At 42.4% G+C, this 14,369-nt stretch overlaps 1 long non-coding RNA gene across 2 annotated transcripts in view; it reads right to left on the bottom strand.

The window, feature by feature from the left end:
- LOC116441164 overlaps window positions 1–14,369 on the bottom strand; it is a 48,530-nt gene that overhangs the window by 26,315 nt on the left and 7,846 nt on the right. The window lies entirely within an intron of this gene.

Below are 14,369 nucleotides of genomic sequence, written 5' to 3'. Positions count from 1 at the left end.
ACTGGGTCCTATGCATCAACTACTGTGCTAGGATAAAGAAATGCTTGGTATTCCACAACTGGATGGAGAACAGAGAAGGGAGAGCTCTCAGTGAAATGCTGGGAGCTCGCTGGCTGTAAACAAACAGAAAAGAAGATAAATCAAAGCTGTTCTTTGATCCCAGCAGTCCGGGCCATGTTCTGTTTGACTCTGCACAGCCAACAGCCCCTTTGCTCCTGCATTCACAAGGCATACGGCATCACTGAGCCTCCCCATCCTACAGAGCTGGGTTGGTGCAGCATCAGTCAGGCTGGGATGAATCTGTGCAGGCCAAATAGGGGCAGGGCCCTTACTCTATCCCCAAGAGAGCACAGGAAACCTCTCGTAGAGGAGCAGCCGGCTCTGCTGCTCAGTGCTTGCCGTGACCCTGGTGCCTCAACTCCAACACTCATCATGTTTCCCTCTCTGCTGCTCTCAGAGGACTTAAAGGTGTTCCCTCAGATGCTATAATTTAGCCCTTCCAGGCATCAGTCCTGTTCACCCATGCGAGGACAACAGAGTATTTAAAGCTGAAACAGCTAAAGAATATATTCAAGAATCTATGATAAAAGCTACAATTTTATGCACCGTGGAGCATCCATCAAGGAAATGCACAGAGCTAGTGCCACAAAATAATTACATGTGCGGAGTCCATTGTAAACACAGCTTTTATGTGCATCAGCACAGCTGGGGACAGTGTTTAAAAATATAATTATGTAATACATTTTATGTAGTCCGTGAGCCATTCAAGTGATACCATCGGTTCAGCAAAATTACATGCAGCAGGTCTGTATCTATCGGCCTGAGCAAAGAAACATTTTTCAAGAGCATTATTATTTTTTTTTCCTGCCACAAAATAGATTTGTCTCTGATGCCTATGGGGGATTTGTGTCTCTGTCATTGGCCACTTTCTCTCCTACTTTCACCAATGAAGGAGAAAGAAATGGGGAGTTATTTTTGGCCTTGCAGCAGACTCCAGCATCTAAATCAGTTAGTTCTGAAACCACTTGGGGTGGTGCCGGTTCTGTGTTAACGGCTTTAGAGGGAAGGAATTTGTGATGTCTGACTGTTAGTGAAAGGGAACAAAGCGGCTGTTGTGTGGTGGAAGGGCAAGGCAAGGTTAAGACGCTGTGTAAGGAAGCAGGGTTCAGCCTTCAGCGCTAGATGTGCAGCAAAGGGTGAGCTGTGGCTAGGGCAGCACAGAGGAGGCTATTACCGAGCCACACAGAGGCTTCAGTTAGCCAGAGATCTCTATTGAGCAGAGAGAAAGCAAGCTTACAGCTACACTTACTGCTGACACCCTCATAGCCCCTTCCCACTGCCACCCCCCATTTATTTTATCCTTGCAAAGCTTATATTGTGTGAGCTGCAAAGCATGTAGAGGAAGCCTTGCTTTCCTTCTTGTTTAATCTGCAATTGCAGCTCAGTTGAGGTGATGCAACAGTAAAATTTCTGAGACAGTGCTTCACCGTGCTGCTAAATGATGGGAGCAGCAGCATCCACAGCTGTTTATCTGAGACAAAAATTGAGGTTTGCAGATACTACTTAATGGTCATTTTAAGGCCCCAAAGCTTTCACTTACTTTGCAGACAGTAGATTATATGTCTTGGCTAAATCCTATATGAAAAATGACGTTTGAGCTGTCAAAGTCTCTCTTGGAGACCCAGAAGATTGTTTTTTCATTTAAAGAGATCATTAAAGAAATCTGTACCTAGTTTCATAACGCAAGATCCACAGGTGGGAGTAGCAAGATAGCTTCTTCAGCTAGCCAGGAGCTGCCTGGCACAGAAACAGGACTTGATGCTAATTTCTAAATATAGGATCTGATATCTGAAAAGAGATTTCCTTTTTTCTGTTAGATGCTGGGTCATGTGTAGCATACAGAAAAGGAGAGTGGGGACCAAAATGCTGGTGTCTGCATTCCTGATTGCATGCTGGCATCACTGAGAAGGAGACATAGCTCCTTGCTTTCTCTGTCCCTTCCTATGACTGTTGTATTTCTCTGTGCTTAGTGGGACGGCATTGATCAGAAGATGGAAGATATGACAGCCAGAGGAGTCCAGCTCTGGCTGTGGTGTGGCACAGCAGAGCCAAGCGGGAGCGCTGCTGTTGGATCGCATCCGCATGATCAGCAGCGCTCGACAGAATAGCTGCTTGTCTGAAAGACAGGCACAGGCAGTGTCCAGCCACGCTTCCAAAAGGAAGCAAATACTGCACTGTTTGAAAAATCTCAGAATTGCCATATGTTTGATTACAGAGCTCCTAAGGTATTCAGATGTTTCCTTCCCCATGGAAATCTCTGTAAAATACATTTTGTAGATGAAGCTCTTTGTGTTCTCTGTGGCAGATTGTGCAGATACAGACTAATGCAGTGCATACCACCTCATTTCAGAGAAAGTTAGGGCAGCTAGCAATGCCTTGCCTCCACTGCACAGCCTACTGGCATGTGTTGGTGACTATATTTCATGTCACGTTACACAAGGAAGATAAGGTTTCCCCTGAACAATTTAAGTAAGCAAATATACACACACATATATATTGCATATATACTGAGCAGAATCTTTATACATTATTAGGGAAAGATTGATTTGGGGGAGGTCTAAGCAGTTAGATGGTTTCTGTAATTAAACTTGAGGAAAAGCAAACTTGCATTTTTAAAATCATTCAGCATGTGATTTTTAAAGTCGCACTTAGTGGAATTTTTTCTGAGGAACTTTATCAACACAATTCCTACTTTGCAGCACAAGACATACAGTATAGTCAGTCAAAATTAAACTATTACCTCCTATCATGCACACAAACAGAAGGTATAAATAACAGTACTTTAAAATTAATTTTCTGCACAGAATTGGTCAGTGGCCAACTAAAAAGTCCTTGTCTGTAGTATCAGTACCAAATGTAGAAGTTTTATGGTAGGGATTTTTTGTAAGATGTAACGTTTTATATTCTCGTGGGAATTTGTAATTGTCCTCTTGAATGTGCTTGAAAATTTAGAGCAAGACATGTTTAACACAATGCCTGCAGACAGTGAGCTGGATTTTCAAAACCACACTGTTGAGCAAAGACAGTCACAAGTGATATGGCTGTGGCTTGTTTATGCAGGAGGTAATTCCTTTTTAAGTTTGGTTCAGAATGTGTGATACCAACAGGTGAAGACCAAGCTCTTCTTTATATGTCTTGTCTAATCCAACTGGTGCTGTATGAGTATAAAATGAGTCCAAAAATTCGCAGTTTTGGACCCTAAAATGCTATATTTACTACCTTCCAAAGGAAACATGTTAAGCAGAGTACTGTCAGCAGATGAGACATGGGGAAGAGGCAGGAATGAACAGGCAATGCGACTTCCTCAGGATCACATAACAGCTTTGTAGAGGAATTCACAGCAGAGCCCCTGACTTGTGTTCCGCAGATTGCTAACCACTCTCAGGTCCCCACTGCTTGCAGTGTGCCTTTCCATAGAATATCCCAACACTGAAGCAGCAGAGACCACATTCATTGAACATTTGTTAAACAGACCTGGTTTAAGGTTCTTAACAAAAAAGTTACTTGAAAGGGTGTGCTCCATCCAAGGGCATTCGACACAGCTTTATGGCTTAAATGCTAAAAGCAAATTTGATTACAAGAAACACTTTCAAATGGAATGTGTTTTATATGATCACAGGGAACCTTCAAAACACAAATTTAAATAATTTATATCAGTACCTTCTGGGTGAAGCCTAGCTGTGCATTCAGAGGTAGAAATATGCAGGCAGAATGTTGTGTCCTAGAAAGAAGAACAAATGCTACTTCTGCCTTTCGGAGAGAACAGAGAATCCCAATGCTGACATGAGCATGGGAAAAAAAACCTAGTTAAAAGCACAGAGAATCCTTCAGAGTGTGTGTGCAGATACTTCTGAGTATCCATGAAGAGATTAGTGCTAACTATATTTATTAGTTAGCAGAATTACCTAGGTGTAACTAAAACTCTGATTCCTTGAAGCCAGTCACTCATTCTTAAAATATGGTACATATGTGAAACTGTTACCTCTTCCAAAAGGGACAACTGCCTTGGCACAGCAGAGTAAGTAATACTGCAGGGTAAATGGTGGGATTTGGTCACAGGTCTGAAGAGTGTTGTAAGGAGAACCCATCAAGCCCTTGCCCTTAAATTCCTTCAGTGCTCTTCCTTTAATCCTTCATACTAATGTTATTTATACAGTGTTTATTAAAAGTGGTCTCTAATTTCAGGTGCCTCACCGAAACCACCCAACTCCAAGAGGTTTGCACACCTCCATCTAACTCCAACTGGGATAATGGAAGCAAGGGGCAATACCTAGTCCCATCTCCTTCTCTGTGGTTGCAGTAACACATTCCCGCTTTTTCAAACACCACTACCCAGCACAAATGGCTACTCAAGCTGTATTTCCTTAAAAAGGTGGAAGTTGGGGAAGCATTGGCTATTTGGGGACTTGCAGGCAAAATATGTTTTTTAAGTAAGACGATACCAGCAGATGGATTTCATGAAGGAAAAACATTGAGCAAAATGCCATAGCCAGTCCAAATAGTTACAGCAAAGAAGAAATGTGAAACTGAAACCCAGCTTGTAACTGCATCTTGGCAGTGTGCAGTTGCAGGTAATAATTGTCTTCACAGCCCAAATTCTCATGCACTTCCCAATGGAAATGAAATAGAAAGTTGAGAACATGATCATCCTGACTGGCAGACAGAGCAGGTGGATGGCAGCTTTGAACTGCTTGGAAACTACAAAAGAGACTCGGCCTTTACAACAAGTAGGTGCTGATCAGCCTCTTCCATGATGACCCTCCAAAGCACCTCATAATGAGGTTATTTCCTTTTACTCACTACACACAACAACAGAAGTGGTGGTATGTCCTCATCATCAGCCAGGACAACTAAACAACTTTTAAGCTGTTACTGTTTTAAGGACAAGGAGAAGGTGATAACCAACTTCTACCCACAGCACCATGTAAGAGCACTGTGAATGTTTCTTCCCCCTTTGGAAAAGGTAGGTGGATGTGGGGAAAGGTTCACAGAAGTTCTTACCCTCCATCCTATCCTGAATTTTCTAGAATTCATGGCTTCTACTTGGACCTAAAGCCAGTTTTGAGTATTTGCTTACCTGGCACACGTGGGTGAGAAATGGGTCTGTTACAGAGTCAGAGAGTTAAAGACAAGAATGGACCACTACAATCACCCTTTCTAATCTCCAATGTATTTAATTTCAATTCAGTAACTCCATAAAGAACTACATAATCATGCCTAATGCATCATTGCTAGATGCCTAGCCATCTATGTAAGTAAATATCTGGCTAAAACATGTCTCCTGAAAAGTTATTAATTCTTATCTGAAAGAAGAGGATATGAACAATCACTCCTTAGGAGGTTTTTATTAGTAATAAAAATAATTTCAAAATTAAGACAAGTTTCTAATTTGAGCTTACTTACCCTCAGGTTCCAGATATCTGCGACATACTTCACCAGTCTCCACACATGCTCTTGAGCCATTCAATCATTTTTTTGGTAGTACATCTTACCATGGTAAGACTTTATACTGAGCAAGTCAGCTTCTAATCTTCTTCCTGATAAAGCTCAACCAGCTCTCCATTCAGGCCCTCTACTAAAGATTCCAGGCCTCAAATCTGTTTGTGGCTTTCTGTGAAATCTTTAATCAATATCTAGGCAACTAGAGTATCAGTTACAAAATAAAAGATATTGAGACAGAAGAGGGGCATATGAGGAGAAGGAGCATGCAGTTTAAACAGCAAGTCTACAACATTACAAAATACAGCGTTCAGGTCTAGAGTTCATCTGTTTTGCTCTGTTTTCTTAAGTTCCAACCTTACCTTTAAATCTCCTATACATACAGGAACAAAAAATTAGAGAAATCATCGTATTTTTATGTCTGAGGACAAATTTTAGACCCCCCCTGCATTGTAGAGAGAACGGCTTAGGCACTGTGTAGGGCAGTGCTCAGCCAGAGGCTGGGATTAAGGAGGTGTGCAGAGTGTACCCAGGACAGCCTGGAGGTGCCCGGGAGCTGGCAGGAGGGGTGCTCTGCCTCCTGCTGCCAAGGGCCGGCTGGGACTGCTTCGACCCAGCCCTGCTGTAGGTCATCTGCTTGGACCCAAACAGGGCACTGATATCTGGGCTGCAGGCCGTGGCTATTCAAGGACTAGTTCATATTTGCAAAGCTGTTAATTACAGTGTAGGACTTCGTTTCTAATACCAGTGACACAGCACAAAGCTCCCAAAGTCTCTCCTTCCCCATTCTCCACCAGTACCAAGGGGACTCCATATTACTTCTTCTTTCACATCATTGTGCTTTTACAAGTGATCAGATCACAGTTTCAAGAAGGAGCCATCCTTGGAATGGCATGTATTTAAAAGACAGGCAATTTCCAATTACTACAGTCTGTAAAAGCCAGAGATCAGATTCAATTACACTGCACTTCGCAATTTACAATCTGTTGGTGTTCGTTTCAGCAGAGGCTTGTTAAATGCTCTCCTGCTGCAGACCTTCAAAATGCTCTTGCCAACTGAAAGAGCAATGGTTCTTAGTCCAGAGCCTCACCATAGCTTAAGCCATCAAAATGCAGGTCAGACCCCAGGCTCTGCCCAGAAATTCCACTTGGGCAAGGATGGCATGTGGCTGGGTTTCAGCCCAATGAAGGAACCTGGTGGGCTACTGAGCAAAGCTGGTGTGAGCCCACATTTAAAATGTGAAGGCACCAGAATACACAAATATGCAAATATGTCAGATCCTGGTAGGCTCACTGACCTATTACATGATTCTAAATCCAGAATTTGAATGTCCTTGCATTTTCCTTTTCTGAGAGTGAGGCTCTCTGGCTTCACAGTTTGGTTGCTATTGGTGTGGCACATAAGCCCTCAGAAATAACAGGCATGTGGTGAAGGTGCTTGTCCTAATGTTTCCTGATGCACATTCAGCAGATCCACAACCCAAGGCAGGTGGCAAAATCCAAGGGAAGGACCACAAAAGCGGTAGATTCCCAGGCAGGTGATCTTTGTAAGCCTCTTCTCATAAGTACAATGCAAAATATCCCTTAGGTAAGCTACTATAAAAATTAAGCAGCAGTGGTAAAGCCAATAGAATTGTATTAGTTCATACCAGATCAAAATGTGGTGCTCTCTAGGAAACTATGTATCAGTGGTATATAATTAGTCAATTGAAGACACAGGTGTTCCAAAGAATCCACGGCTCAGGAAAAATGCGAAGTGTCTTTTGATGTGTTACAACAAAGCAGATTCAATGTATACCATTAAAGTTGATTGCAAAAATATTTGCAAAAATGGAAAATGATTACATTTCTAAACTCATCCCAGAGCTAACTCGCTCACTCCTTCCCCCCTTTTCTGCACATCTACTTGTATGGACCTTGTCAAATACCTGAAAACATGAAACTAAAGCAGAGGAGGACAACAACAAACAACAGCCAGCATCCCTCTTAGTATTTAAAGATGAGACATATTTTCCAACAAGAAGAATGCCCGAAATACTGAACTGATCCTCTAATAAGGCAAATCAAAATGATTTAAGATCTGTTTAGGAGACTAGATCCCAACAAAAGTCACTTCCATTAAATCTTGCCTGTTAACAATGGCTTAGTATAAGATTGGCATACTCCTGAATGGGCCCTTGACCTGAGGTTGTGGTTATTTACCTGCAGTGTAATAATGCAGTGCACCCTGAAAGTTCAAAGTGGGCAGCTGCCATTGCAGATCATGGGATGCATTAATTTTGTGCATTCAATTTGCATTTATTTTAAGTATTGTGACCTCTCTGCTTCCCTTTCTGCATTTCATTTTTTTAAGTTTGCCTCGTGGGTGTTAGTACGTTTTCGTTTTTGTGTTGGTTTTGTGTGTGGTGGAAGCCAAACATACTTACCTGCTGCTGTTCCACTAGCTCTGAACTACATTACCTGTGGCATGGGCTACAGGGGTTTTGTGTAACCAGCATAAATCAGAGTAATTTCAGAGAAATGCATGGAGTCAAGATCAGATTTCACAAATGGCTCCAAAGTCAGAGGAGGAACCAGGTCATATAGCAGACAGCAATCTAAAACCTAGATTTGAACAGGTGTCAGTTGACCCTCCTGCCATGAAGAACGATCAGAAAAAGCATCAGGGGAGGATGAACGGGAACAAATCCTGAAGGAGCTGCAGGCATGAGAGCCCTGGTTCTCTTGGAAGTCCAAGGACTGCAAAAGCCTGCAGCAGCCTGCAGGGTTGCTGGCTCTTACTGTGCCAGCCCTTGGGGGAGCACAGCCAGGGCTGCCCTTGGGCAGCATCCAACAAGAGGTTTTGTCCTTGAACACTGAGGCTAAGGAGGTTCCAAGGAGGAGGTAAAGTTGTCTTTGGCAGCCTTGAGGAAAATCTCAAGGCAGTTTTTGAGGTGAAATGAGGGGAAAGCTAGGAGACAGACAAAGTTGGAAATGCAGCAGCTGCAATATTCATCGAAATTTAAGTCACATATGGATTAAAAATGAAGACAACTTCTGAGCTATATGTCTCACTGGGAAAAGGAGACAGGCAGTTCAGTACAAAGGGAGTTTCAAAGCTGTGTGTTTTTAGCTAAACAAACTAAATGTTAACAGGAGACACTGACATGAAGTTGGCTTTTATAAGGAAGAACTTTCCCTTCTTCCTCCCAGCACGGCAGCAAGCCAAGCTGAAAGCCGATGATCAAAGGTCAGTCACCGCTGCTGAATCTCACTAGTTATCAGGATCTCCGCTGGAAACAAATGCTTTCACACTGCAGTCGAGCACGTTTATGAGGGCTGCTGAAAGCTACATTTCAATTAATGCAGAGGTAATATACTTTGGGTTCTGGGTAACATCAGCATGGAGATATTTCAAGTGGCAGTGAGTCAATACTCTATTACTAGCAGCTCTGCAGGCAAAGTGCCCACTGGGAACAGGGAGGCTGCTATGCTCTCCCCTACCAGGAAGGGTCCAGGGTGGGGAAGCATCCACTTTTGCTGTTTGTCTTGTGCTAGGGTTTTTGGACAGGCTGAGATCTTTGGTTTCTGTGATTATCAGCTCAGCACCACTGTTAGAGCCCTACATTTACTGTAACAACATTTCAAAACCTGCCTCAGAACAAGACCAAGCTTCTGCAGATGAAAAAGCTGATAACATGAATTTTGGGAGCCAGCTTTTGTCTGCACTACTCAAGTAGGTCTTAGAGGCCTGCCTGCCTACATTCCCCCAAAATTTCACATCTCATCGCTTCTGTTGGAAAGTAAAATATATATATACACACATGCAGGGGATCATACAACTGGGGTCACAAAGATAATTAGTCAGAGAAGGAACCATGCAGCATTTCACATTTCCTGCACAAAAGACCCATTGGTTTCTCTCAGTTTGGGTCTTGGCTATAAACAGCATTCCACTTTTTGACCTTGAGCTGTTGGGAAGAACTTTCTGGACTAGAGAATTAGGAAGAAAGTGGAACAGTAGATGAGAATTGGTGTGGGATTGTGTACTTCTGAGCAGGGTGGCCTTGGCCCATTGGTGGCAGATAGGCCACACCTACCTGGAATTTTCTGTCTGTCTCAGAATGGATCCTGGTATGACCAAGTTACTGAGGGAGACATTTAGGAAAAAAAAATACTTAGGGATCTGTCTGAAAAACATCATACTGGTTAACAAAAAGGCAGGGAATAGGATTTTTTTCCCCACGAGTGCCTGGCAAATCCATCCTGCTCTGTCACATGCATACACCACAGTGCCTGGTGGAAAAACAAGAACTTAAGAAGGGAAATGGCAAAATCATTCATCTAATATGGGTGGGCTAAAAAAAGAGATAAAGAGGAAATAAAAAATTATATATCCACTAACACTGATTAAGTTGTGGGCGTTAATGAAGAACAAAACTTTCCTTCATTGAGCTAAACAGTAGTTGGGACTGAACATTACCCAATATGCATAAAACAGAGAAATAAAGCTGTATTTTTTTAAATGAATGAAATTCTCTTGGGAGATGGTTGGCACAAAGTCTAAGCACAAACGAAGACCCACTTCAATCCATAGAACAGGATTTAAAGCCATAGACTTCTCTTTTCACCAGGGCTCATTTCATCCTCCAGCAGGCAGAGAAAGGAACGACAGAAAACCAATCCAACAGCTTCAGAAAAAAAAAAGAAATCTAACCAATAAGTGGAAAATAGCTCAGAATGCCTCGTGGGCTTTCCTCCCCCTTTTAAATTATTGCAGCATTTATTCCTCCACACTGTATTCAAGTTCCTTGTATGTTTATCACTTCAGAAAGGAATTTGAGTGGAGTGGGAATGCATAGCCAAGTAGATGATTAGGGTTTACTTATGGCTTTCTCAAAAAATGCAGATTTATCTTTGTATCAGCAGATTTCGGAGATGTGCCAACTAAGAAGGTAACCCAGAAGGAAAGCAGTAGCTCCCTTTTTTTTCTGCTTAGCAATTACCTCTTCAATTAAAGTTGGGAGCAATTTTTTTCAAGTCTTTGTCATATTGTTGGAACATGTTGAAACACAAAACTTCTTGTTGTTCAGCAAATATCTTTATGTCATGCAGTGTTTAAAACCCTATAGTGACAGGTCTCTGCATAGGATACCTCCACATGTGTATAGAGCTTCCTGACTTCACTGTGGCTTAGAAAAGATGTGGAGCTCACGGCACATGGAGTCCACATCAGCAAAAACCATCAATAAAATTTTACATGTTACAAAAAACCCCCAAAACACCAGATTTCTATGTACTTGTATCTCCCTTGCCAAAGCAGTGCCACTGTGGAAAAACTGAGATGAAGAGGGCAAAGTTTTCTTTCTTACTCTGCATCAGGGCAAAGAGAACCTGGCTTTCACTTGCTGCTTTTCTCCTAGGTCTGCTGTACCAGCTGACCTTTGGGCAGGGCACAGAACACAGTGCAGAAAGCAGCATTGTAGTTCAGCTCCCTTGAACCACCTGCTTTCCGTGTGGAGTTTAATCTCATTATCAACTCTCACAGTCACACTCAAAAATGGACCCTTGACATCCACAGACTACAATTTAATCTGTGCTCCACCTCCCACAGAACACTTAGTACTGAAACAAGGATGACTGTGTTTCTTTAAAAGTTTGTCACATTTTATTTTGCAGATCAAAAAATTAAGACATCACATGCATCAAATTCACCCACTTCAGTTACTTTGCATTTAAGTTTGATTTCATTAGTTGTTCTGTACACTGTTTTCATTTTGAGCACAAAGATGAAAACCCCAGCCAGAGTCAGGTCCTGCTGAAAGCTCTGACTCATTCTCATATTTCTCTTTGCTCCAGGGCCTCTTTTTTCCTAACCTTTATATTCTTTCACTGTAAAAAAGACTCAAAAAAATCCCCCAAAACCTCTTCCCCCATTTACTGATGCTAGGAAGAGTAAATGGGTTTTGTTCACGGTCTTAATATAGCATCATCACCATTCTCCTCCAGGTTTTCAATGAAGCTGCCTACCTCATCTCATCAGTAGTCACCAAAATCAGTTGAAACGTTTCTATGGATTCCAATGGGCACTGAAATAGGCCATTACAAAACCCAGCTTGTGCAGTTTTACTAAAATCTACTTCATTCTAGGTGATTTTTTTTCAGAAAGGATTTTAATACTTGAGTCTATTACATAAGTTACAGAACAACCCATAGGCCCACGGCTGCCAAAGTGAAAATAAATGGAAGCACTCATTGAAATCATGCTTGCAACTCACACAAGAGCTCTGCATCTTCCAATCTTCTACAGCTAGGATGGGAAAGGACTTCTTGGGTTCAACAAATTAGTGACCATCACCAAAAACCTTCAAGCATTTCAGTTAACCTGGTGGGCAATCAGTCAGAAGGCAAAAGAGAAGACAGTCCTCTTACCGGTCTTCTCTCTGTGGCGTTTGCTGCCATAGAGTTTAATCCTTGCTAACCTCTGACAGATGCACCAGCACTCTTCCCCTGAATTGTGAGGTGGCTCACCTTTGCTCTTCTTCACACATTAATCTGTGCTAAGGACAACTGCAGCACTTCAGCTACAACATGCCAGAAGTACTAGGCTTACATGATGAAGTTTGTGGCAGGCAAAAGCTCATCAAAAAGGAGGCTCAATTATCTCTTTTTCCTTTTTTAACACCTATTGAATTTCACCCTGTAATCTCAGGCAACACTTCTCACTCATGGCGTGCCTGTGAATGAGAACACATTCAGTGTCTGGCACAGCCCTTCTTGCAAGTGTTCTTCTGGTGCTGCTCTTTCTTCTCTCAGTTTTGAAAAATCTATTTGCGATTTGCAACACACAAAACACCTCAGCAGAGGATTGGCATTTCAAGGTGACTCACATTTTTTTAAATGCTGTTTCCTCACCACATCATACAAAGACTTTTGTTCCCACTTATTGTAACTTTGGATACGTTAGGTGGTGGGATTGCTTCACACAGCAGTGAGTGCAGAGCAAGGTGACTACATCTACTATAACTACACTGAACAGAGAAAACTTTTCCTCAAGGAAGGGATTATTCAGCTTAGTCATAGGCTCATTTATATCAGATTCTGTCACCACAGGGTCATGACCCATCTGAGGTGACTTAATGTTCTATAGCTTTCAGAATCAAAGTCCAAGAAAAAGAAAAAAAATACCCTATCAGTCTTCAGCTGGGTTGAAGACTTTTCCTCCTTCCTGGCAAGAAAACCAGCATCAGCAGCATTATGTAACTCCCACCAATTGTGGGCCCTAGGAGCCACTGTTTCTAAAGCATCATGCTCTGCACCTCGCATTTTCACACTGCTCCCCAAAACTGCTACCTACAAAAGCCCAGCCCAAGGCTTTCAGGCCCCTTTACAGGGGCCTTGCTTCCTTAAAGGCCTCACCATCAGATCTTCAGTGCATGTCCAGTATCTCCTAGCCAGAGACATTGCCCTTCTCATGAGTTTGTCTGCTCCCTTCACCTAGGGTGAATAAAGCAGAATTAAGGTTGAACCCCTGCTCCTCTGAGGGGTCCAGCTCACCATATGACAGGATGATCTGCACAAGGGATGGTTTGGCCCATTGGCATCCAAGTGCTCATTCCACCCAAGCTTCTAGGACACGGGCTGCAGCTCAGCAGAGCAGATACATGTGTCTAACTTTAAACATGAGAGCAGCCCCCAAGAATCAGAGTAGTGACATTGCCTACTCACCTACCTAAATGCTTAACTGCATCAGAGCTGGTGTGAACTAGCTTTGGATCTGGATTTAAATGCTGGAGGCTGAGCTTTTGCTTGCTGCTTTAAAGGAACATAGCAACCCTCCTTTTTCAGACACTGAACTCCAGCAGGTTTAGCTAATGTCAGGGGAAATCATGAGTCCTTTGGAAATCTCTGAAATTTAGGCACATAATGTGTAAAGGAAGATTGTACAAACATTGCCGCCAAATAAGTAAATCTTGGCAATAAAACAGCCATTTACTGAGGAAACAGCATAGAGAGAAGAGGAATTAACTGGGAAGTACTGTTTTGTGAAATTATTTGTCCAATTTCCATGTAAGCTATCAGCAAATCTTGGAAATTACCTTGGAGATTTCCAGCCACTGAAACACTGCTGCCAGCTCTCTCTTTCCATGCCACAGAGATAAAAAAGATCCACTGAACAGTCTTCCCTTGCTGCTTTTACACAACTTTTCCACTGTTTTCTACATGGTGACATTTTTAAACAATAAAAACTTCCACCTGGCATAGGACACTTGCTCTCCCTCTCTCCATTTCTGAAGCACAGTAGGATCAGTGATTCACCATGGCTAACAAAGAATGAAGGGGCTGCAGACTGGCTCTAGGAAAAAAAAAATCAGATATACAAGTCCACTAGTGTGAGAAATGAAGCCAACTCCACCAGCCCTGCACTGCCACTGCAGCAGAGAGTTCTTGGTGCAGAGAGCCATGAAGGCTTGGAAAGAGACCCTAGGAAGCTGCGTTTCTACCAGTCCTCCTGAAATTCACTGGAGCAGGATCATAAAGTTAGCTTGCTATGTATTTCCACATTAACTCCACCTAATAAGAGTGGGCCAGGTACAAACACTAAAACAAGAACAAACATGGCCTTTACCTGAGACTTGACACAAGCATAAAAATGTAATATAGTAAATATATTTTTTAAAAGGTTCCATTTCCTTCAAATAAGAGCACTTATCTCTAGGGTTGCAGCTGCTAGCCAAAATCTCTCTATCTCCAGAGATAAATAGTGAGATTATGAGATCATATCCTCTGAAATTAATTCCCTGGTACTCAGTTTCTCCAGCTTCGATCCAGGAATTCTGCACAAAATGTTTCAGGGAACACAGTGCATCTCAGCCAAAGATTACTTGTTAA

The sequence above is a fragment of the Corvus moneduloides genome, chromosome 3 (genome assembly GCF_009650955.1).
Source record: "Corvus moneduloides isolate bCorMon1 chromosome 3, bCorMon1.pri, whole genome shotgun sequence".
Classification (NCBI taxonomy): domain Eukaryota; kingdom Metazoa; phylum Chordata; class Aves; order Passeriformes; family Corvidae; genus Corvus; species Corvus moneduloides.
The sequence above is the reverse complement of the archived record's forward strand: the minus strand, read 5'-3'. Positions and strand labels throughout refer to the sequence as shown.